Here is a 27,358-nt window from a genome sequence, read left to right as displayed (position 1 = left end):
CCCAAAGGATGAGTCTATACACAGATAAAAGGGATAGACAAAGAAATACGACACAAATAGAATCAAAAATGGAAATCCCTAGAAAAAGAAATAAATAAAATGAAAGTAATCAAGCTACCAGATGCAGAGTTTAAAATGATGATTATTAGGATTCTCAAGGATCTTAGGGCAACAATGGATGGACATAATGAGCACCTAAAGAGATAGCAAGCATCAAAAAAGACATTGAATTTATTAAAAAGAACCAGTCTGAAATGACAAGTACAATATCAGAAATGAAGACTGCACTAGAAGGAATTAACAGCAGGCTGAATGAAGCAGAGGATTGAATCAGTGATTTAGAAGACAAGACAAACATAAGAAGAGAAGTAGAGCAGCAAAATAAAAACAGGCTTCAAAAAAGTGACAAAACTCTAAGAGACCTTTGGACAACATGAAAAGAAACAACATCCACAACATAGGGGTTCCAAAAGGAGAAGAGAGTGAACAATGAATAAAGAACCTGTTTGAAGAAACCATACCTGAAAATTTCCCTAAATTGATGAAGGAAAAAGTCACACAAGTGAAAGAAGCACAGAGAGTCCCATTAAAGATGAACCCAAGGAGGCCTACACCAAGACACATGATAATTAAAATGCCAAAGTTAAGAGACAAAGAAAGAATACTAAAGCTGTAAGAGAAAAGCAGTTAATTACCTACAGAGCAGATCCCATAAGGATGATATCTGAATTCTCAACAGAAACACTCAAGGCCAGAGGGATCGGCAAGAAATATTCAATGATGCAAAACAAGAACCTATAACTAAGACTTTAACCAGCAAGGCTACTATCATTTAAAATTAAAGGAGAAATAAAAAGTTTCACAGACAAAAAAATACTCAAGGAATTCATTACAACCAAACCAGTACTGCAAGAAATGGTAAGGGGCCTGCTGTAAAAAGAGAAAAGAAAAAAAGAAATCAAGAAAAATAGCATTATAAATTTAAAGAATAAAATGGCAATAAATAAGTACGTTAATAATAACCTTAAATGTAAATGGATTAAATGCTCCAATCAAAAGACATAGGATAGCTGGAAGGAAAAGAAAACAGGACCTGTACATATGCTGTCAGCAAGAGACCCACCTCAGAAAAAAAAAAAGGTACACATAGACAGAAAGTAAAAGGATGGAGAAAAGTACTTCACACAGATGGAAGTGAAAAAGAAAACCTGAGGTAGAAATACTTATATCTGACAAAATAGCCTTTGAAAAAAAGGATAGAGTAAGTGATAAAGAAGGTCACTACATAATGATAATGGGAGCAATCAAACAGGAGAATATAACCATTGTAAATATTTATGCACCTAATATAGGAGCACCTAAATTATAAAGCAGCTTTTGATGGACATTAAGGGTAAGTTCGACAGCAATACTAAAATAGTAGGGTATTTTAATACCCCACTAACATCAATGGATAGATCCTCCAGACAGAAAATTAACAAAGAACCAGTAGCCTTCAATGACACACTAGATCAACTGAATTTAATTGGCATTTTTTAGAACCTTTCATCCCAAGGCAGCAGAATATACATTCTTTTCAAATGCGCATGGTACATTCTTTAGCACAGACCACATGTTAGGACACAAAACAAGTTTAATAAATTTAAGAAGATTGAAATTGTATCAAGCTTCTTCTCTGATCACAATGGCATGATACTAGAAATCAACTACAATAAAAAAACTGAAAAACATTCAAACACTTGGAGGCTAAATAGCATGTTGTTAAATAACAAATGGGTTAACAATGAGATCAAGGAAGAAATAAAAAATTTCCTTCAAACAAATGAAAATGAACACACAACTCAAAATCTATGGAACACAGCAAAAGCAGTCCTGAGAGAAAAGTTTATAGCACTACAGGCATACTTTAAGAAGCAAGAAAAAGCTCAAATAAACAACTTAACCCAGCATATGAAAAAACTAGAGAACGAACAACAAATAAAACTCAGAGGAAGTACAAAGAAGCAAATAATAAAGACTAGAGCAGAAATAAATGACACTGAGGCCAAGAAAAAAAAATTCAAAGGATCAATGAAACTACAAGCTGTTTCTTTGAGAAGGTAAACAAGATTGATGAAATTTTAACCAGATTCATCAAGGAAAAAAAAGAGAACTCAAGTAAATACAATTAAAAATGAAAGTGGAGAAGTAAAAACTGACACTGCAGAAATACAAAGGATTGTAAGAAAATACTATGAAGATCTATATGCCAAAAAATTGGACAACCTAGGCAAAATGGATAAATTCCTAGAAACATACAATCTTCCTAAACTCAATTGGAAGAATCAGAAAACCTAAACAGACTGATTATAACAAATGAAATTGAAACACTTATCAAAAAACAAAAACTCCTGGACCAGATGGTTTCACAGACAAATTTTACCAAACATTCAAAGAACTACCATTTATCCTTCCCAAGCTATTTCAAAAAATTCAAGAGAAAGGAAGACTTCCAAGCACCTTTTATGAGGCAAGCATTACCCTCATTCCAAAACTAAGTAAAGACATTACAAAGAAAGAAAATTATCGGCCAATATCTCTGATGAAATTAGATGCTAAAATGCTCAACAAAATATTAGCAAACCAGATCCAGCAAAACATTAAAAAAATCATACATCATGATCAAGTGGGACTTATTCCGAGGAGGCAAGGATAGTACAATATTTGCAAATAAATCAATGTGATTTTTCACATAAACAAAAGGAAGGGTAAAAATCACAGGATTCTTATCAATAGATGCAGAAAAATCAGCACTCATTTATGATCAAAACTCTCAGCAAAGTGGGAATACAAGGAACATACCTCAACATAATAAAGGCAATCTATGACAAAGCCATAGGCAACATCATACTCAATGGGCAAAAATTAAAAGCAATCCCCTTAAGATCAGGAACAAGACAGGGGGCTCCCTTTCACCACTCTTATTCAACATAGTTCTGGAAGTCCTAGCCATAGCAATCAGACAAGAAGAAGAAATAAAAGGCATCTACATTGGAAAATAAGAAGTAAAACTGTCATTATTTGCTGATGACATGATACTGTATATAGCAAACCCTAAAGTCTCAGTCAGAAAACTACTAGTCCTGATAAATGCATCGGCAAGGTGGCAGGATATAAAATCAATATTTAGAAATCAGTGGTACTTTTATACACCAACAATAAACAGTCTGAAAGAGAATTTTTTTTTCTGAAAGAGAAATTAAGGAATGAATCCCCTTCACTATAGCAACAAAAAAAATAAATTAACCTGGAAGCAAATTTAACCAAAGAGGTTAAAGACTTGTACTAGGGAAAATTATAAAACATTGATAAAAGAAATCAAGGAAGATACAAATAAGTGGAAGCATATACCGTGTTCATGTACAGGAAGAATAAACATCATTAAAATGTCAATATTACCTAAAGCAATCTATAAATTCAATGCAATTCCTATCAGAATACCAATGGCGTACTTCAAAGATATAGAATAAATATTCCAAAATTTTCAGTGGAACCAAAAAAAGAACACAAATAGCCTCAGCAATCTTGAAAAGGAAGAATAAAGTGGGAGGTATCACACTTCCTGATATCAAGTTATACTACAAGACCATTGTACTCAAAACAACTTGGTACTGGCATAAGAACAGGCATACAGATTAATGGAACAAAACAGAGAACCCAGAAGTAATCCCATGCCTTTATGATCAATTGATATTTGACAAAGGAGGTAAGACCATACAATGGGGTAAAGAGAATCTCTTTAATAAGTGGTGTTGGAAAAATCAGACAAGTACATGCAAAAAAATGAAACTAGACCACCAAATTACACCATTCACAAAATTAAACTCAAACTGGATAAAAGACTTAAATGTAAGTCGTGAAACCATGAACATCTTAGAAGAAAACATAGGCAGTAAACTCTCCAATATCTCTTGTAACAATATTTTTGCTGATCTCCACAGGCAAGTGAAATAAAGGACAGGATGAACAAATGGGACAATATCAAACTAAAAAGCTTTTGCACAACAAAAGGCACCATAAACAAAATAAAAAGACAACCCACACAATGGGGAGAGAACATATTTGCCAATATAAAGAACTTCTAAAACTCAACACCAGGAAGATAAACAATCCAATTAAAAAATGGGCAAAAGAATTGAATAGACGAACCTGAAGATGGCAGCGGAGTAGGCAGACGCACAGATGCCCAGCTCTCACCACCAAACTGGAATACAAATCAATTTAGGAAAAATCAGCATGAAAAACCAACTCTGGACTACAAGAACAGCTCTCAAAAACCAAGGAACAAAGAAGAAGCCATAACAGACCTGGTAGGGAGCACCTGAATTTCCCCTGTTTACAGGAACGGAGGGGTGGGGGTGAGGCTGAGAGCCCAGAGGGGATTTCACTCCAGGGAAAAAAGCAGAAAATACTGCTCACAGCCACTTGCTTGGTGACCAGGGAGCGAGGTGTGTTGAAAAGACCAGCTTATCTCCCAAGTGGAAAGGAAAGAGAGAGGGACAGACTGTGAGGGGCTAAGGAATGCAGGAGACAACCTAAAAAAAAGCTGACTTATTCGTGCTGGAAGTGGCCATAGCTGGGGGAGGGACTGATCCTTCCCCACAAAACAGTACTGAATTGCTTCTGGATCAGAGATCTCCAGACATCTCTCCAGCTCCAATCAGCGCTACAAGACACAGCTGAAAACAAGAAGTGGGGAGGAGGGGCAGTAACTCAGGTCTCCATGGAGATCTGAGATACACCTCCCCCTACTGAAGCTGAGAAAACACCCTGCCCCCAGAGAGATTAGTTGGTGGAAGAGGCCTTCAGAGTCTCATGTTACACCCATCACATTCCTGGATACAGTTTCAAGGAAGCCCCCTGCGGAGATAAGTAAACAAGACTATCTCCTGTTAAGAAAACAAACAAATCAAGACTTCAAAGCTGCCCAAATTCAAAAGTGGATTACAAATAATAGCTTATACCAACCCAAGTAGACCTAGAAACACAACTGAAGACTGGAGGCAGACAACACCAAGCCCAGACTCAACCAGCTCTATAAACAAAACACCCAAACACAGATATAATGAGAAGACAAAAAAGTGCAATCTAAATAAAACCACAAGAGACACCTTCAGGAGATGAACTGAGTGATATGGAAATAATCAAACTTCCAGATGCGGAGTTCAAAATAATGATTGTAAGGATGCTTAGGGATCTTAGAACAACAATGAATGGTCATTATGAACACCTAAACAAAGAAATAGCAAGTATAAAAAAGAATCAGTTGGAGATGACAAATACAATATCAGAAATAAAGACCACAATGGAAGGGATTAAAAACAGGATAGATAGAGATGAGGATCGAATCAGCGAGTTGAAGGACAACTGGAATGAAAACATGAAAGCAGGAAAGAAAAAAGAAAAGAGACTCAAGAACTCTGAGGAAACTCTTAGAGAGCTCTGTGACAACATGAAGAGAAATAACATCTGCATCACAGGGGTTCCTGAAGAAGAAGAAAAAGCACAAGGGATAGACACTTTCTTCAATCATATCATAGCTGAAAACTTCCCTAAATTAATGCAGGAGAAACTCTCACAAGTTCAAGAAGCACAGAGGACTCCATTAAAGAGAAACCCAAAGAAACCTACACCAAGACACATCATAATTAAAATACCAAAGCTAAATGATAAAGAGAAAATATTAAAAGCTGCGAGAGAAAAAAAAGCTATCACCTACAAAGGAGCCCCCATAAGGATGACATCTCACTTCTCAACAGAAACACTTGAGGCCAGAAGGGAATGGCAAGAAATATTCAAAGTAATGCAGAACAAGAACCTACAACCAAGACTACTTTATCCAGCAAGGCTATCGTTTAAAATCAAAGGAGAAATAAAAAGCTTCCCAGACAAAAAACAACTCAAGGAATTTATTACAACTAAACCAATGATGCAGGAAATGTTAAGGGGCCTGTTGTAAACAGATCAAAGTGGGAAAAGAATATAGCAAAAAAGGAATACAGCTTTAAAGAATAAAATAGCAATAAACAAATACATATCAATAATAATTGATCAATATTAAGTGTAAATGGATTAAATGATCCAATCAAAAGACATAGGGTAGCTGCATGGATAAGAAAACAGGACCCGTACATATGCTGTCTACAAGAAACACACCTTAGAACAAAAGATACACATAGATTGAAGGTAAAAGGAGGGGAAAAAAATTTCATGCAAATGGAAATAAAAAAACAGCTGGGGTAGCAATACTTATATCAGACAAATTGGACTTTAAAACAAAGGATATAGTAAGAGATAAAGAAGGCCACTACATAATGATAAAGGGACTAATCCAACAGGAAGATATAACTATTATAAATATCTATGCACCTAATATAGGAGCACCTAAATATATAAAGCAGACTTTGATGGATTTAAAGGGTGAGATCAATAGCAATACTATAATAGTAGGGGATTTCAACACCCCACTAATATCACTAGATAGATCCTCAAGAAAGAAAATTAACAAAGAAACAGCAGACTTATTAAACACACTAGATCAACTCGATTTAATAGATATCTTCAGAACCTTTCACCCTAAAGCAGCAGAATATACATTCTTTTCAAGTGCTCATGGTACATTCTCTAGGATAGATCACATGTTAGGGCACAAAAGTGGTCTCAACAAATTTAAGAAGATTGAAATCATATCAAGCACTTTCTCTGATCATAACAGCATGAAACTAGAAATGAACCACAACAGAAAAGCTCAAAAATTCTCAAACACATGGAAACTAAATAGCAGGTTGTTAAATAACAAATGAATTAAGAATGAGATCAAAGAAGAAATAAAAAAATTCCTAGAAACGAATGATAATGAGCATACAACAACTCAAAATTTATGGGACACAGCAAAAGCAGTACTGAGAGGGAAGTTCATAGCACTACAGGCACAGTTAAAGAAGCTAGAAAAAGCTCAAATAAACAACTTAACCCTGCATCTAAAAGAACTAGAAAAAGAACAGCAAGTAAAGCCCAAATGTAGTAGAAGGAAGGAAATAATAAAGATCAGAGCAGAAATAAATGACATAGAGGCTAAAGAAACAATACAGAGGATCAATAAAACTAGGAGCTGGTTCTTTGGAAAGGTAAACAAGATTGATGAACCTTTAACTAGAATCACCAAGAAAAAGAGAGAGAGAGGACTCACATAAATAAAATTAGAAATGAGAGTGGAGAAATAACAACTGACACAACAGAAATACAAAATATTGTAAGAAAATACTATGAAGAACTGTATGCCAAAAAACTAGACAACCTAGATGAAATGGACAAATTCCTTGAAACATACAATCTTTCAAAAATCAATCTGGAAGAATCAGAAAACCTAAACAGACCGATTACACCAAATGAGATAGAAACAGTTATCAAAAAACTTCCAACAAAGAAAAGTCCAGGGCCTGATGGCTTCACAACTGAATTCTACCAAATATTCAAAGAAGAACTAACTCCTATCCTTCTCAAACTATTTCAAAAAATTCAAGAGAAAGGAAGACTTCAAAGCTCCTTTTATGAGGTGAGCATAATTCTGATTCCAAAACCAGGCAAAGACAACACAAAGAAAGAAAATTATAGGCCAATATCTCTGATGAATATAGATGCTAAAATCCTCAACAAAATATTAGCAAACCGGATCCAACAATATATGGAAAAAATCTTACATCGTGGTCAAGTCGGATTTATTCTGGGGTGGCAAGGATGGTACAATATTCATAAATCAATCAATGTGATTCATCACATAAACAAAAAGAAGGAGAAAAACCATATGATAATTTCAATAGATGCAGAAAAAGCATTTGATAAAATCCAGCACCCATTCATGATCAAAACTCTCAGCAAAGTGGGAATACAGGGAAATACCTCAACATGATAAAAATCATCTATGAAAAACCCACAGCCAACATCATACTCAATGGGCAAAAATTAAAAGCAATACCTTTAAGATCCGGAACAAGGCAGGGGTATCCCCTTTCACCACTCTTATTTAACATAGTTCTGGAAGTCTTAGGCACAGCAATCAGACAGGAAGAAGAAATAAAAGGCATTCAAGTTGGAAAAGAAGAAGTAAAACCATCATTATTTGCAGATGATATGATATTGTATATAGAAAACCCTAAAGTCTCATTCAAAAAACTACTGAACCTCATAAATGAATTCAGCGAAGTGGCAGGATATAAAATCAATACTCAGAAATCAGAGGCATTTTTATATGCCAACAATGAACAGTCAGAAAAAGAAATTAAGGAAACAATCCCCTTCACTATTACAAAAAATAATAATAATAAAGTACCTAGGAGTAAACTTAACCAAGGAGACTAAAGACTTGTACTTGGAAAATTACAAAGCATTGATAAAAAAAAAAATCAAGGAAGATACAAACAAGTGGAAGCATATACCGTGCTCATGGTTAGGAAGAATAAACATTATTAAAATGTCTATATTACCCAAAGCAATATCAATTCAATGCAATACCAATTAAAATACCAATGACATACTTCAAAGATATAGATCACATATTCCAAAAATTTATATGGAACCAAAAAAGAACACTAACAGCCTCAGCAATCTTAAAAAAGAAGAATAAAGTGGGAGGTATCACACTTCCTGATATCAAGTTATACTACAAGGCCATTATACTCAAAACAGCCTGGTACTGGCATAAGAACAGGTATATAGATCAATGGAACAGAACAGAGAACCCAGAAATAAACCCACAGCTCCATGGACAACTGATATTTGACAAAGGAGGTAAGGAAATACAATGGAGTAAAGACAGCCTCTTTAACAAATGGTGTTGGGAAAATTGGACAGCTACCTGCAAAAAAATGAAACTAGATCACCAGCTTACACCACTCACAAAAATAAACTCAAAATGGATAAAAGACTTAAATGTAAGAAGTGAAACCATAAGCATCTTAGAAGAAAACATAGGCAGTAAGCTCTCCGACATCTCTCAAAGCAATATATTTGCTGATTTATCTCCATGGGGAAGTGAAATAAAAGACAGGATAAACAAATGGGACTATATCAAACTAAAAAGATTTTGCACAGCTAAAGACAACAAGAACAGAATAAAAAGACAAACTACACAATGGGAGAACATATTTGACAATACGTCTGATAAGGGGTTAATAACCAAAATTTATAAAGAACTTGTAAATCTCAACACCAGGAAGACAAACAATCCAATCAAAAAATGGAAAAAAGAAATGAATAGACACTTCTCCAAAGAGGACATACAAATGGCCAATAGGCATATGAAAAAATGCTCAACATCACTAATCATTAGAGAAATGCAAATTAAAACCACAATGAGATATCACCTCACACCAGCCAGAATGGCGCTCATCAACAAAACAACACAGAATAAGTGCTGGCGAGGATGTGGAGAAAAGGGAAACCTCCTACGCTGCTGGTGAGAATGCAGACTGGTGCAGCCACTGTGGAAAACAGTATGGAGATTCCTCAAAAAACTGAAAATCGAACTGCCTTTTGACCCAGCTATCCCACTTTTAGGACTATACCCCAAGAACACCATAGAACTGTTTCAAAAGGAGAAATGCACCCCCATGTTTCTGGCAGCATTGTTCACAATAGCGAAGATCTGGAAACAGCCCGTGTCCATCAGAGGATGAATGGATTAAAAAGCTTTGGTACATATATGCTATGGAATACTACTCAGCCATAAGAAATGATGACATTGGATCATTTACAATAACATGGATGGACCTTGATAACATTATACGGAGTGAAATAAGTAAATCAGAAAAAACTAACAACTATATGAATCCATACATAAATGGGACATAAAAATGAGACTCAGAGACATGAACAAGAATGTGATGGCATCGGAGGTAGGGGGATGGGGGAGGGGGGAGGGGCGAGGAAGGAGAGAGGGAGTGGGGGAGGGGAGGGGCACAAAGAAAACCAGATAGAAGGTGACAGAAGACAATTTGACTTTGGGGGAGGGGTATACAGCACAATCAAATGTCAAAATAATCTGGAGATGTTTTCTCTCAACATATGTACCCTGATGTATCAATGTCACTGCATTAAATTTAATAATAATAATAAAAAAAAGAATTGAATAGACACTTCTTCAGAGAGAACATACAAATGGCCAATATGCATTAGAAAAAAATGTTCAATGTCACTAATCATCAGATAAATGCAAATTAAAACCACGATGTGATGCCACCTCACACCTGTCAAAGTGGTGCTCATTAACAAAACAACACACAATAAGTACTGGCAAGGATGTGGAGAAAAGAGAACCCTCCTGCACTTGCTGGTCGGAATGCAAACTTGTGCAGCCACTGTCAAGAACTGTATGGGGTTTCCTCAAAATATTAAAAATGGAACTGCCTTTTGAACCACGTATCCCAGTTCTAGGAATATATCTTAAGAATATCAAATCACTGATTCAAGAGACAGTATGCATCGCTACGTTTATTGCAGCATTGTTTACAATAACCAAGATCTGGCAACAACCCAAGTGTCCATCAGTGGATGAGTGGATTAAAAAGCAGTGGTACAGATGACATCGGATCCTTTACAATAACATTGATGGACCTTGATAACATTATATGGAGTGAAATAAATAAATCAGAAAAAAAACTAAGAACTACATGAATCCATACATAGAAGGGACATAAAAATGAGACTCAGAGACATGAACAAGAATGTGATGGCAACAGGGGTGGGGGGTGGGGGGAGGGGGGATGGGGTGAAGAAGGAGAGAGGGGTTGGGGGAGGGGAGGGGCACAAAGAAAACCAGAGAGAAGGTGACAGAAGACAATTTAACTTTGGGGGAGGGGTATACAGCACAATCAAATGTCAAAATAATCTAGAGATGTTTTCTCTCAACATATGTACCCTGATTTATCAATGTCACTGCATTAAATTTAATAAATAAATAAAAATAAAATAAAAAAATTAAAAAAAAAAGCAGTGGTACATATACACAATGGAATACTATGGGGCCATGAAAAAGAAGGAAATCTTACTTTTGTGACAGCATTGACGGACTTGGAGATTCTTATGCTTAATGAAATAAGCCAGGCAGAGAAAGACAAATATCATATGACCTCACTTATATGTGGAATCTAATGAACAGAGTGAACTGAGGAATGGAATAGAGGTAGAGGCAGGGTCACAGGGAACAGAGGGACAGCTGTCAGAGAGAAGGGGGGTGAGAGGATGGGATCAGAGAAGGTGAAGGGATTAGTGAAATTATATATACATAACACAGATATATAGATAACAGGACAGTAAATTCTAGAGGGAAGGAAGGAGGAAGTTAGGGGAGGGGGCAAAGAGAGTATAAAAAGGGACACAGGGGTGGGAAGTGAGGGAGTTATATTCAGTGATCACTTGAATCCATGTAAACACAATAAACTAAAATTAATAAAAAAATTTTAAAACAGAGGATATACAGCTGGCTAATAGGCATATGAAAAAATGTCCAACATCACTAATCATCAGAAAAATGCAAATTAAAACCATAATGAGATACCACCTCACACCTGTCAGAATGGCGATCATTCAACACACAATAAGTGCTGGTGAGGGTGTGGAGAAAAGGGAACCCTCCTGCACTGCTGGTGGGAATGCAGACTTGAGCAGTCATTGTGGAAAACAGTATGGCGTTTCTTCAAAACATTGAAAATGGAACTGCCTTTTGACCCAGCTATTCCACTATTAGGAATATATCCTAAAAATACCAATCAGTGATTCAAAACAAGATATGCACCTCCATGTTTATTGCAGCATAGTTTACAATAGCCAAGATCTGGAAACTGCCCAAGTGTCTGTCAGTGGATGGGTGGAGTAAAAAGCAGTGGTACATATACACAATGGAATACTTACATGACCATGAAAAAGAAGGAAATCTTACCTTTTGTGCCAGTATGGATGGACCTGCAGACTATTATGCTAAGTGAAATAAGCCAGGCAGAGAAAGGCAAATATCATATGATCTCACTTACATGTGGAATCTAAAGAACAAAGTGAACTGTGGAATGAAATAGAGTCAGAGGCAGGATCACAGGGACCAGAGGGACAGCTGTCAGTGAGAAGGGCTATAATGGGATGGGATCAGAGAAGGTAAAGGGATGAGTGAAATTATATATACGTAAATAGAGATACACATAACAGGACAGCAAATCCCAGAGGGAAGGGGAAAGGGAGTTAGGGAGAGTGGGGCAAAGGGGGTGTAAATAGGGACACAGGGTTGGGGGGTGAGGGTGTTATATTCAGTGGGACACTCGAATCCATGTTAACACAGTAAATTAAAATTAATTTAAAAAAGAATCATTTTGAAGTATTTTTAGTATTCTTTGAAATTAGAAGTAAAAGTAAATGTTGCCACTCAGCTCTCTTCTTCAGGATTCTGTCTAAATATGACGACACGTGAACAACAATAACCAAATGGGGAACAAAATATAAATTTCATTAAGAGATAAGAAAGTGCCTCACAATCCATAAAACAGTCTTCTGATAAAAGCCTGATTGGACAACATGGCTTAGAGTCGAGACTGCAGAAAGAGCCTGAATGGTGAGTCCTGTTCAGTGTAGACATCCTGACCAGGTGGACCAAGGAAAGAATAAGAGCAAAGCATGGTACCTGAGGACAGGTGTTCAGCAAAGAGAGTGCATCTTCTCAGACTTCTCCTTCCTCAGCCCTTTGGAACTCATGGTATTTTTCAAAGTAGCTGGTATTAAATTTTGGGTGGGAACGTTCCTTGTCAGGCAAGGTTGGCAGGAGTTGCCTCCTCTGTGAGGGCAAGGTTTTCTCCGTGGCAGGTTCAAAGCTTCAGGTCTTCTGAGTGGATATGATATCCCTAAGGAGAGTAGAAAACACAAATATTCAACAGATTAGGTATATACAAATAAAGAAATAAAGGCACTTGTATTTTTAAACTATGTCAACAGGATTTCCAAAGCTAAAAGTAGTTTCACACATTTGTGGATATTTGAAACACTGGCTATATGTTTGGATGAGCAATTTTTTTTTATTGTATTACATTAGAAAAGTTGCTATCTTATCAACTGCTCCTCACAAGAAAGCATTCTCTGTAAATATTGAATAGTAAGTTCAAACTGCCTGCCTACATTAAAGAGTAAATCAATAAGTGAAAAATCTAAGACAAACTAGTTAAGATTTTCATACCTAGTTTTATGAAGTGTAATTTTCATCAGCAGACTGACTTTTTATGGTACTATATCACAATCAAAAGTGAAACTTAAACCTGAGAGGATAAAACTAGTTTATCTCTTCAGCACAGAAAATATTTAAATATAAAATATCAATTATACTATAATTATCTTCCAATAGTAAAGCTTTATTTCAATTTTGGGAGGCCCAAACTAAAAATTATGTTTCAAACCCAGTAATACACCTGTTAATGTTAACCAAAGTTCTTTTTCAACACTTAAAAGAACTTAAAAGTAGCCAGGAAAAAAAAATTCAGTTCAATGTTCTGATGTTTGTGAGAGGAAAATATAAGCTCAGTGAAGAATGACTTCTTTGCCTAAAATATCTTACTATCTCCGAAACATTAGGCCATTATTGTTGGTGGATTAGTCCAGCTCCACTGAAATAACTGAGTCACTATGAATAAGTACCATTCATACAAAATGAAGCATAATAATGACTTCTCTACATGCTCTTAGTGGCAGGAGTGAAGATGGCGTAGAAATGAGAATGTTTACCACGGGTCTACTTATGTGCCACACTGTATGCTAAATAGCCTAAATAGGTTTCCAATAAGCCTCTCCTGACTTTGAAAAGAATTACTAATAACTGATAAGCAATTCTAACTGCTACAGAGATTCTTACTCAAGGTACATAAGAGATTCTGCTCTAAGAAATAGCTTGATTCCAGATCAACAATATCTTTGGGAGGGCCAGATCCACAGCTCAGCTGAAAACCTTGGGGCGAGTTCAATTGTATGATCAATGGTCATGTGGCCTCACTTTCTCCCTCTGGTTCAGCTACTTTGAAAAATGACAGCCCAGTCATTTGAAGTATCTCTTTAGATCCCCCAATGTAAATATCATATGTGCTACTGAGCCTATATTTTAATGATAGTATTTCAGACATCCCCACCAAATTTGGTGAAACCTATAAAGCTATTTTCATTAAATAGGGTATAACCAGAAAGTAGCTTTGTTTTATTCATATATACTTTACATAATCCTTAACATTATGAAAGAGCTGTTATTACCCATAGTGTAAATCAGAAATCAAGATTCATAAAAATCAAGTAACTTTCAAGGTCAGACAGAGCTGCATAACTTTCAAGGCCTGGCTTATCTTAACTCTGTGGTCATACTGACATGAGCTTTATTTGTGGCACCCTTCGGGTAAAATTTTTATATAAGGATTCTGAGTGAAATATTTATCTAGGTTTAAGATGAAGCTATAAGAATCATTTACTAGGTCACACGAACAGGTTTTCTTCTGTACCACAGAACATGATTTATGAACTATTTTGAAGCTATGGGCTACAAAGTACTTTTCTAGATTTAGGACAGAGGCAAATTCTTTATTAAGACCAGGGGAAACTGGAAGGAACATTGCACCATCTCTTCAGTGTTAGCAAGGTGTTTCTGTTTTGTTTTGTTTTTAAATCAAGCTTCTGTATGGTTCTCCTAAAATAAAAAAGGAAAAAAAGAAAGAAAGAAGAAAGAAAGAAAGAAAGAAAGAAAGAAAGAAAGAAAGAAAGAAAGAAAGAAAGAAGAAGAAAGAAAGAAAGAAAGAAAGAAAGAAAGAAAGAAAGAAAGAAAGAAAGAAAGAAAGAAAGAAAGAAAGCCATTGATTTTTTTTACATTAAGGGTATGTCATTAAGTCATGATGAAGCAGTCCCTGAAAGGCTGTAACATATCATATATATAGACAGAGAGAATGAATTTCTGGACAAGGTCACACCTGGGTCATATACCCTTAAAATCCAATTATGTCCAGAAAGAGTCTGAGGAGTTAGGTTTATTGTGTCTTTTTCTAATAGCTTTACTGTGGGTCTTTCTGGCTTATATAGACAAAGGAAGAAGTTTATCAGTTCTCATGTATAAACTATTGTAAATTCAGGAAATCTATTCTTTTTCTATAAAATCCTCCTTCAGACAAAAGGTCACCTCAGAAAAGTACACAAGCAAAACAGTAGCAAAATGCTCTAGTTGCAGTGGCTCTTTATTTTTGAGATGCAGTCTCTAATAAGCTCTGCAGCCCAGAGATGAAAACCCATCCCTGAAATATAAAACCTGAGGCTTTGCCCTGGCCAGGAGCACAGACAAGGATCAACCAATAAATGCATAAATAAGTGGAACAACAAACTGAGCCTATATTTTAATGATACTATTTCAGACATCCCCACCCCCCCTCTTTCTCTCTCTTAAAATCAATAGATGATGATAATAATAATAATAATAATAATGACAACAACAACAGTCCTGGCCGTGTTGCTCAGTGGGTAAAGCATCATCCTGGCCCACCAGAGTTGCAGGTTCAATCTCCTGCCAAGACATGTAAAGGAAGCAACCAATGAGGGCACAACTAAATGAAACAACTAAGTGGAACAAGTTGATGCTTCTCTCTCTCTTTTCCTACTCCTTCCCTTCTCTCTCTTCCTCTGCCTCTCTCTCAAATTAATGGAAAAATTTAAAAACTAATAATAATAAAACAAAATAAAAACCTGTGGTTTTACAGAGGAATAAAAGTATATTAGCCTGACCAGGCAGTGGCACAGTGGATAGAGTGTTGGACTGGGACACAGAAGACCCAGGTTTGAAACCCCAAAGTTGCTGGCTTGAGCGTAGGCTCATCTGGCTTGAGTGTGGGCTCACCAGCTTGAGTGCAGGATTGCTGGCTTGAACATGGGATTATAGACATGACTCATGGTTGCTGGCTTGTGCCCAAAGGTCGCTAACTTGAAGCCCAAGGTCACTATCCTGAGCAAGGGGTCACTGGCTTGGCTGGAGTCCCCCAGTCAAGGCACATATGAGAAAGTAATCAATGAATAACTCAGGTGCTGCAACAAATAACTGATGCTTCTCATCTCTCTCCCTTCCTGTCTGTCTGTTCCTATCTGTCTTTCTCTCTCTCTCTCCCCCCATCACACACACACACACACACACACACACACACACACACATACACACACACACACACACAGTTACTTAGGAAAACTTGGCTCATAAGCTCTAAATATGTCTCAGAAAATTAGATATATACAGAAGTAACAAATATACTACAGAATAATTATATATTCAATACTCTCATACATATTTACATGGAGAGCAAGCTAAACACATTATCATCTATAAACAGAAAGTTAAGGATTTTTCAGTTCTGCAGAAAGGGAAGACCAGTGTTTGCATTTCACAATAGTCCAGTGATTAAGAGCTAATTTTCCAATCATACTGCCCAAATTTGACTCTCAGCTCTGCTTTTCACAGCTTCTAAACCTCAGTTTTTGTTCATCAGTTAAGCTGGGTCTAAAAATAGGGTCTACCTCACCAGGACATTATGAGGATTAAGTGAAAGAATATATACTGGCCATGTACAACAGTCTGACACTGAGCGAGCTGTCAGTGAATATTAGTTATTGCCCTTTAAATAATATCAAGAGAAGCTCTTGTGTTTCCTTAGTATTTATTTCCAAGTTCTGACCAAACATCTCCGGGCAACTAAGAGACACCTCTTCTATTTCCTCAATGATAATTAATATCAAAAACTGATAGGCAAATTATAGGGAATTTATGATAAGAAATAATGAGCTGCATTATTTCTGTGGAAGCCTGCAATTACTTCAATTCAACAAATGTTCACTGAGTCCTGACTAAGCACTGCTAAGCTCTTCAAGGGACAGGAACATGAGAAAAATCCAAGCCCTACCCTCAAGAAACTTTCCATGTGGCAGAAGAGGAAAAATAAACCTGTGAAAAGTGGTGAAAGATCGAAAAGTACTGTATTAGTTTCTGAGGGCTGCCATTAAAAAGCACCACAAGGAAGGTGGTTTACAACATCAGAAACTTGTTATTTCACAGTTCTGGAAGCTAGAAGTATGAAACCAAGGTGCTGGCAGGGACATTCTCCCTCTAAAACTCTGGATAGAATTCTTCTATGGCTCTTCCTGGCTTCCTAGGGGGCCATCAATTCGTGGTGTCCATTGGCTCGCCACTGTATCACTCTACTCTCTGCCTCCATCATCTCATGGCCTTCTCCCTTCGTGTCGGCCTTCACACAAGGTCACCAGTCATATGGGATTGGGGCCTACCCTAATGACCTCATCTTCACATCCACAAAGGGACACAGTTTGACCCACAACAAGTAATAGCAGCCTAAATAAAGATTGGTTTTTATAGGTAAAGAAGTAAATGAAAGGGTTTTTGTTGCCTTTTCACAACCCCTCAGGCCTCTCTCATGTGTTTGTTTGGTTGCTGTCTGTAAAATGAAGAAGATGGACTACAAGATCTCTAACTCTTCTATTCTAAATGCAACATCCTGTGATTTAATTAGCAACTTAGCACATTCTTAACGGGCCTCAATATTTATTTTACTTGATAATTTTGATTTTTAAATATATTTCATTGTTTATAAGTTTTTATTGGTTGGATTAATTTTACTTATGCCCTATTACAAGGATAGTCTTTTCTTTTTTCTAGATGCACAAGAAATTTCGATAATCATTCACAATTACTGAATGACGGCTGAAGCCATTGCGGGAAGCAGTGCTGTCCAGAGGTCACCCAACACCAGTCCTAGGGGGAGCTGCACTGCCTTCCTCGGCAGGTCGCAGTCAGTCGCTGCTCTGAGTCAGACACCTTCCTTCATCGTCTTGGAATTACTGCTGCTCAGAGCTGGGGATGCAGGGTTGGGGTGGGGAGCAGGTTCATCATGATGGGCATCTGCAGAAGCAAATGGAGAGCTAGAGCAGGAATTTGGATAACACCAATGGAGCGATGGCAGAGACGGGGTGTCTTGCACTGGAACCACAGGCAGACAGACAGGGGCTAAACTGGTAAGGTCAAAATCCAATGCTGCCAATCTACCCTGTGCAGCCTCCTCAGAATTCACTGTACCCTCAGACCTTGCATCTTCCTCAGGCTCCGCCCTATACTGATGTTCCAGTTGCCTACTCAGAGCTCTAGCATAGGAGCTCTGGGCACCCAGGGGCTGCCACAGTCCCCACCAGGTCAGCTGCATTTCCTGGCACCTCACTGTATCTTCCCGTGGCCCAATCTGTGGCTGTTGTACCTTTAGGTTCCACAGTCCCCAGAGTTTATCACCCAGTTGGCGCCCTCCATTCACCTGTTCAACAGTGCTGGGAAGGGGGATAGGGTGCAGGTGTCAGATTTGGAACTGGGGCTACTGCTGGCAACATTCCTCCTCCAGCCCCTGGATGACCACCCAAAGCTGCTCAGCATGCTGTCATGCAGGAAGCCAGTGTCCTCCAAAGGGGACTTCTTCATGAGTGGCACAATTGGTGGCTACACCATCTGTTGAAGAACCAAGGCCACTTCTGAGCCAGGAAAGACATCCCATACCTTCAGCACTTCTCACAATGTAACTACTTTGGTCATATTAACCTGACATTGCAGTTTAAGACCCATGTTGGCGTGTCACTGGTGCCTAAACTTTCAGGCACTTTTCCAACTTAATAAGGAACCATGTAATGGTAGCAGTACCTTCTTAAAGCAATTTAAGGTAGTTGAGGTGTCCATTCATAAAATGAATGAATATGGGTGAAGCAGCCCTAAGGATCTTCCTTTAATTCCTCTGGCATAATACTGCACTATCCTGGTTTTTGCTTTTAGTAATAAAACATTAAATTAGACTTGAAGGGAACTTTAATCTTCTTAAGAATTAAAGTTACCAAATTATGGGGGGGGGGGGGAGAAATCATGATTGATTAGATACAAACTGTGGTCTCTGTGAAATTACTCTTATCCTGTCTAGATCCATTCTCTGTATGGCTGCCAGTAGCTTCCTAAAATAGAAGTCACATCACAACACCATCCCAATCATAATTGGATACAATTAAGGTTTTGGGGTCTAAATATATATAAATATATAAAATTTGGAGGAGGGGTCTTAAACAAAAAGAATCCAAAAAGTAAATATAGAATTAAATATGAAAATAGATATACAGAAAAACAACATGCCATTTTCATGAATTAACCATTTGACATACTTCTATAATATGTTTTGTTAACTTATTTTTACTGTATCCCTTTTGATTACAACCTCAGAAGATTTTTGTAATATCATTTTCTATATAGGGAACAGAAAGGTAATTTAATCTTCCAACATAGCTGGCCAAAAACATTTTAGTATTAATGTTTTTGTACTGATAATTTAACATGCAACACATACCTACATACACACACACAGACACACACACATACACACATACTCTGCTTATTGTACTCTTATAGATTTGTGCCCTCCAAACAGAAAAATTTTAATAAGTTCTATTTTTCATAATTCTAATCTAAAAAGAAGAAATATTATTGAGCATTTACAATTATCTTGACAGATAAGCATCAATAAAGACCAGATCCTCTGCCTAGAATTTTATGCATCTGATAAACAGAATTTTCCACAGACTAGCTTCTACCACATATACTTCAAATATTTTTTCCGGTTCTACTGCCTGCTTACTTCCACGACTAGGTGTTGTAGGATATACTCACAATACAAAGCAAACCACTTGCCCTGCACCTTCATGTCGTTATACTATGCGAGCTGGTACCGGTACTGAGATGCACAGAATAACATGACCATGCACAGAAATGGCTAAATTACCTTTCTGTTCGTATGCTTATTTTTCATGAAGTCCAAGCTGAAAGTATTCCCACTCAACTTTTTCAGACCAGATCCCAAAAATAACCATGGCCACTCTAAAGCCACCCCACAGAAGGGAGTGTGATGGAAGGGAAGTTAGTATGGAAATAGTGGTCTTCAACAATTGTAAGTTTTATAAAACCATGACCATATGAACACATTGCTAGGATTCCACCCAGGCCCTTGAAAGGACGTATGTAAGTAAGAAATCCTAAAGTGTAAACTTCATTAGCTTCTACTTCTATTCCCTATTTTTAAAAGCAAAACAAAACAAACTCCAACATTTACTGGTTTTCCCCTGCTCTTATAATAAAATGCATATGACATCACCAACCTCATTTAATATCATATTCCACTGTGCTAACTGTGTCCAACCCCTTGGCCCTCTTTTTTGTTTCTCAGATACAGAGTCTGTGATGCCTCCTGAATTCCTATTCCTTTTGCCTGAATTGCTTGCCTTCTTCCTCTGAGCATGACAGAATCATTATCTGAAGAAAATATCACCTCATCCCAGCTGATTCCATCTCACCACTATGTTTATTGCCTTCATAACACCTGTTACACTGTGTTATTACTTTGCTCATCTATATTTTGTTTGCATTATCTGTTCTCTCGTTGGAATTTAAGCTCAGGGAGGGCTCCTTGTCTTGTTCACCAGCAATACCCCTCTGCTTAGAATAATGTCTAAAACATAGTAAGGGTTTAATAAGTACTTGCTGAGTGAATGATTGGTAAAACTGGTGTCAGAGGAACAGGTATAAATGAAAATGTAAAACTGTGACATTCAGATAGTTTCTCAAATCTTTCTTGGCTAAGAAATGAAACAAACTAGGAACCCACTCATTTCACAAATATTTTTGTATTTCAAAATGCTAGAAAACATAAAGAGCACAGAGCATATATTCTTATTAGATTGCAAACAATCTGAAATTACCACAATCTAGTTACAATTTAGCTAGAGAAAGAAGAGAATTATGGATGAAAATAAAATATATGTATTGAAGCATTTCATGATGAGTTCCGAATTATTAAGCCATCAGTAAGTGCCACCGGAGACTGGTGAGAGCTGGAGAAAGCTTGCTAGAGCCGTTTCTTGAGATGGACTCTGAGGAGTAGTAAATACAGTATTTAGCAAAGCAAGAAGCAGGAGAAGCAACAGGAATGAAAATAAAGTGGTTTTTGATCAGAATGGATGGGGATTCTACACTCGAGAGAATGAGAGGCACACAAAAACAAAAGGGGCATCGCCTTTTATAAGACAGCCACACACAGAAAAGGATAACATAACATAGTGGAAGTGACAGCGTGCTGTCCTTCAGAACGAAACACTCACTCCTCAGTGTCTAGGAGTGCTACAGCTGTTGGTCCTCAGTTGTCAGCTTTTTTCTGGACAAGGAGCATTGACCAAGAAAAGCTGCCTTGTCCAAAGTTGCACTTTTTCACCCAGCGAACCTTTTCTAGTTGATTGACAAGAAAGTATTAAGGCCCACAATTTTGCCCAACCCAATGCAGCTTTGAAGGGCCATACCCAGTTCTCCGTGGGTAGGCTGAGGCCTTTATTGGCATTACATCAACAGCCCAACCTCTCTTTCTGCCCAATCACTTCCACATGGGTTGTAATACCTGGAAGTCGAATTCAAACTGTGATACAGGCAAGCCTACCACTTAGTAATTCTTATCAAAGCATTTGATTTTCTTTCAAACTGATACAAGAAATATATTTAAAGTCACAAGTTGATTCTTTTTGACAAAGTTATTTGCCTGAGTACTAAATTAATCATACAAGAAAAAAGAGAATGATAAGAAGAAGAAAAAATAAAGTTGTTTTTTCTTTTTAAATTAGGGATTCTAAAATGGCAAATTTTCACATACTTTAAGGGGGAAATAATAGCTTTTATTTTAAAAAGGCATGGGTAAGCCATGTTCCTCTTTGTTCAAAACTTAGTCTTTTATATTCCTAAATCTTATGTCAATACTTGTTTGAAAAGAAACTAGAAAAATGATCATATTTGCTCTCATGTGGGCCAAGTATCTTCATATAGGGTTAAAACAAAGTGTATTAAGTTTGAATTTTGTTAAGTACAATCCTGGGGCCAGATTTGGCTGCAGAACACCAGGAATATAAAACTCGAGAATGCAGCCTTATCAATGCATCAAAGCCATTTTGAAGCTAACTGAAGTGGTTCCTCTATAATAGCATTCATAGTATTCACAAGTTGAAGTGAGTCACTTGGGAATTAATGCAGTTTATATGCATTATTGATAAAAAGCCTCCATTAAGATAGCAAGGAGTAATTAAGAAAACATACAAGTAATCAATGTTGACATTATTCCAACTCCTCCAAGAGTCATTATTATGTTTTGAATAAAAACCATATATTGGGTCATTTTGCTCTGGTAAAAAATCTTTACAAAGATCAATTAACATATTTAGTTCATGAACTGATGACAAGCTAAGGACTCAGAGACTATAACTTTCATATATTCTACCCACAGGAGCCACCACAGAAGATGGAACACTGTCAATATGAGGGCCCTTTGCTGATCATTAGTCTGGGCTAACACTAAGCATACTTTATTCTGCAACATTACAAGGCAGTATTGCATAGTGATTAAGAGTATGACATTGGTAGCCATGCTAGCTGTGTTCAAAAACCGGCTCTCTACTTTCCATGTGGCCATAAGCAGTGGATGAACTTCTAGAGCCAGTTTTCTTTTCTGTAAAAAGGAGCTGATAATGATAGTATCTATCACATAAGGTTGTGAAAATTAAGTGAGTTAACACTCACAAAACTTTTAGGACCATGCATAGAATATAAAAGCATTATCTATCTTTGAAAAACAAACCAAGCTTTGAAATGTTTCCATCTGAAGGGAGTTCCTTTCTGTGTATCATTTCTCCAGCAACATGGCCTCTCAGCTCTGCTCCTGTCAAGGCTGATTGGGATAGTTGAGGTGGTGCCTCACAGTGGAATTAGGTAAACCCCCGGCCAGTCAGCAGGCACTGGCTGAGCTCAGCACACAATTCATCTTTTTATATTTTATGGTAATGAACCTTTCAGACTTCCATTTCTAGGGGCACAATAGAATAAATACAATAAATGAGTCTCTGGAGGAAAATAACAAAGACAGCTAGATAAAATATTAAAAACATCTCTTTAAATGCACTGTGGAGCTATCAAGAAAGTAAGTAACACACAAAGGCTGAAAAAAAGAGGGGATTTCTTTAACACGAGTTAGCACCAAATCTATCCTTTGCCTGGTGGCATGTGCTCAACTGTAGTAAACTGGAGTCTTCATATGGCACAAGAGACCAAAGTATGACCAGACCTGTCCCGGGCAGAGAGTGGGTGACACTGGAGCCTCACGGGCCTACACTGTCAGTGGGGCCAGATTAGTGTTCACTTGCCGGCCTCAGACACCAAAAAAACTCAGTAATCAAGATAAAGAATATTGTTAACGTAATATTTTAAAATTAAAAACTAATAGGAAAAAGTCCATGATATCAAAATATCAAAACTGAACAATGGCAAGCTGTTGCTGTGTGTTTGACTTGCCATTCTGTGCAACAGGAACTGTCCTTTCCAATTGTCATGCACATCCCTTGAAGGGGGGGTTATAAAGACATTGACCAGACGTGAGGTTGGGCTTTATATACAGTATACTCATGATTTTTAATTGTTAAACTCTTATTAATGTTTTTTTTTTTACTTGGTCACAATATATGAGACTATTTTGAAAAGTTTATATATTTTGTATATGAGAGGTTACTTTAAATTATGCACACATTTTTTCCTTTTGCTTCTGGTTCCAATATGGCTCTACAGGGGGCTGCTCTCTGGTTATACTTGAATGATTGAAATTAAACCAGTGAGCTAAAAGAGGCAACAATAATAAGTCCTGTTCTAAACAACAAATATGTGTCATGAAAACAATATTTTCCCTAATTAGACATTTACTGTTCTATTTATTATTCCCTTCTATATAATTTTTTCAAAGTCCTGGTCAATACCTATAGAACTGATTTCACAAACCCCAGAATGAAAGATGCTGCTCTGGATTCACGACCAAGAGTAACCATGGCAAGTGACACTTCCACTTGGAAATAAAAATAAAAACAAACCAATTCAAAAGCAGATGAGAAAAGGGAAATAAAAAGAAAAAACTTTAAAAAAATAAACAGAAATTATAAAAATAAGTAGAAAGGCAAATATCATTAATGACAATAAGTATAAATAGACTTAACTCTCTATAATACTATTTAGACTTAAATTTTAAAAAGATCTAAATATATGTTCATAATAAGTATATCTAAAACATAAATATACAGAAAGCTAAAAAGTCAAAGCATGACAGAGGAGAAATTAGGAAAAACTAACCAAAAGAAAGCTGATTCTATGATTAAATAGCCATGCAACAGGAAAATCAATTCTGTACTGATAAACACATAATAACATAAATGCAATAGATATGAGCAAAGATTGAATATAAACAAAAATTGATAGAACTATAAGAGATTCTTATCATAGTAGGAAATTTAATACATCTGCTTAGTAATCGACTTATCCAGCAAGATCAAGTACATGAGGAAATATCTGAAATATTTCAACAACACAATCAATATACTTGACCTAATAAACAAAGAATTTAAAAAATGAATATGCATTATTTTCTTGCACATAGGAAACACTAACAAAATTCACTCTGTGCCAGGCCATTAATGCAGGCCTCAATAATAAGTTGCAAACATTGAATACCCAATCACATTTTTCTGATAAAAAAATGCAACTGTTAGAAATTAATGATAAAATAACTAGAAACTCCATCTGTTTAGTAATTTTAAAAGTCTTCCAAATGAAAGCATAATGGAAATTTAAAAATACTGAACTGAACTATAAAATATATCTATATCTATATCTATCTATCTATATATCTATATCTAAATATCTCTATGTATAATTTAAAAGATGCAAATAAAATGATAAGGGAAAATGTATAGCCCTAAATGTTAACACTAGGAAAGAAAGGCTCAAAATTAATAAATCAACATCCAAATTAAGAAATTAGAAAAAAAAGCACTGTAAATCCCAATAAAGGCACATAAAGAAGAGAAAAATAAATGAACAGGGACTTTTTCATAAATTAGAAAATATATAATGTAAAGAATCAAGAAAGTAAAATGTGGTTACTGGAAAAGAATAATTTAACAGACAAACCTTTGACAAGAATAATCAAGCAAACAAAGAAAGAAGGTAAAAAGAATCTAATAAATGTAAAATGATATAACTAAAGATCCAGTGAAGATTAAAAGAATAGGAAAATAATATTATGCACAATATATGCCAAAAATAATATTATGCACAATATATGCCAAAACAATCTCAAGAAAACACAAGTTACCAAAACTACACCAAATATAAAAAAATCATTATGGGGATAAAAAGGCAGCTTAGGGAGCATAACTATATATAGTGTCAGATGGGTACAAGACTTATTGAGGATAACTTTGTAAATTATATAAATGTCTAACCACTATGCTATATAGCTAATACTAATTCAATATTAACTGTCAACTGTAATTGAAAAAGTTTAATATTTTTATTGTATATTTCTGAAGTGAGAAGCAGGGAGGCAGAGAGACAATCTTCCACATGCGCCCGACCGGGATCCACTGGTCAAGCCCACTACATGGCGATGTTCTGCCCATTAGGGGCATTCCTTGGTTGCAACCAAAGCCATTCTAGCACAAAGCGGAGGCTATGGAGCCATCCTCAGTGCCTGGGCCAACTTTGCTCCAGTGGAGCTTTGGCTGCGGGAGGGGAAGAGAAAGATAGAGAGAAAGGAGAGGGGGAAGGATGGAGAAGCAGATGGGTGCATCTCCTGTGAACCCTGGTTGGGAATTAAACCCAGGGCCTCCACATGCCAGGCCAATGCTCTACCACTGAGCCAAACAGCCAGGGTCAAAAAAGTTTTGTTTGTTTGTTTTTATTAATTTATTGTGTTTACATAGATTCTAATGTCATCCGTGTTCCCCAGTACATCCCCCCCTGTCTCCCTCCCTGTAACACCCTCCCCCTTCCCACTAGGATTTTCTTTCCTGCTCTCATCCCATCCTATTACCGTATCATCCCCTTTCCCTCTGTCCCCTTTCTTTCTGGATCCTTTGATCCTGCCTCTGTCTCTATCCACTCCTCAGTTCATATTGTTCATCGGATTCCTCATATGAGTGAGGTCATATGATATTTTTCTTTCTCTACCTGGCTTATTTCGCTTAATATAATAGTTTCCAGTTCCATCCATGTTGTCGCAAAAAATAATATTTACTTCTTTTTCATGGCCCCAAAGTATTCCATTGTGTATATGTACCACTGCTTTTTAATCCAATTATCCACTGACAGACACATGGGCTGTTTCCAGATCTCAGCTATTGTAAACAAACAATGCTGCAATAAACATGGGAGTGCATTTCTCCTTTTCAAACTGTGCTATTGTATTCTTGGGGTATAGTCCTAAAAGTGAGATAGCTCGGTCAAAAGACAGTTCGATTTTTAATTTTTTGAGGAATCTCCATACTGTTTACCACAGTGGCTGCACCAGTCTGCATTCCCACCAGCAGTGCAGGAGGGTTCCCTTTTCTCCACATCCTCGCCAGCACTTATGCTGTGTTGTTTTGTTGATGAGTGCCATTCTTACTGCTGTGAGGTGATATTTCATTGTGGTTTTAATTTGCATTTCTCTAATGAGTAGTGATGTTGAGCGTTTTTTCATATGCCTATTGGCCATCTGTATGTCCTCTTTGGAGAAGTGTCTATTCATCTCTTTTTCCCATTTTTTGATTAGACTGTTTATCTGCCTGGTGTTGAGTTTTACAAGTTCTTTATAAATTTTGGTTATTAACCCCTTATCAGACGTATTGTAGAATATGTTCTCCCATTGTATAGTTTGCCTTTTTATTTTGTTCATATTGTCTTTAGCTATGCAAAAGCTTTTTAGTTTGATATAACCCCATTTGTTTATCCTGTCCTTTATTTCCCTTGCATGTGGAGATAAATCAGCAAATATATTGCTGTGAGTGATGTCAGAGAGCTTATTGCCTATGTTTTCCTCTAGGATGCTTATGGTTTCATGACTTACATTTAGGTCTTTTATCCATTTCGAGTTTATTTTTGTGAATGGTGTAAGTTGGTGGTCTAGTTTCATTTCTTTGCAGGTAGCTGACCAATTTTCCCAACACCATTTGTTAAAGAGACTGTCTTTACTCCATTGTATGCTCTTACCCCCTATGTCAAATATCAATTGTTCATAAGGTGCGGGTTTATTTCCGGGTTCTCTGTTCTGTTCCTTTGATCTATATGCCTGTTCTCATCCAAGTACTAAGCTGTTTTTAGTAAAATGGCCTTGTAGTAGTATAACTTGATGTCTGGAAGTGT

The 27,358-nt window shown here is 36.7% G+C and overlaps 1 pseudogene; it reads left to right on the top strand.

Moving 5' to 3' along the window:
- Window positions 1-18,043: 18,043 nt before the first annotated feature.
- On the top strand, window positions 18,044-18,587 carry LOC136309295 (DAZ-associated protein 2-like; annotated as a pseudogene).
- The last annotated feature ends 8,771 nt before the right edge of the window (window positions 18,588-27,358 follow it).

This window comes from Saccopteryx bilineata, chromosome 6 (assembly GCF_036850765.1).
Source record: "Saccopteryx bilineata isolate mSacBil1 chromosome 6, mSacBil1_pri_phased_curated, whole genome shotgun sequence".
Taxonomy (NCBI): Eukaryota; Metazoa; Chordata; class Mammalia; order Chiroptera; family Emballonuridae; genus Saccopteryx; species Saccopteryx bilineata.
This window is presented reverse-complemented; position numbering and strand designations above follow the sequence as displayed.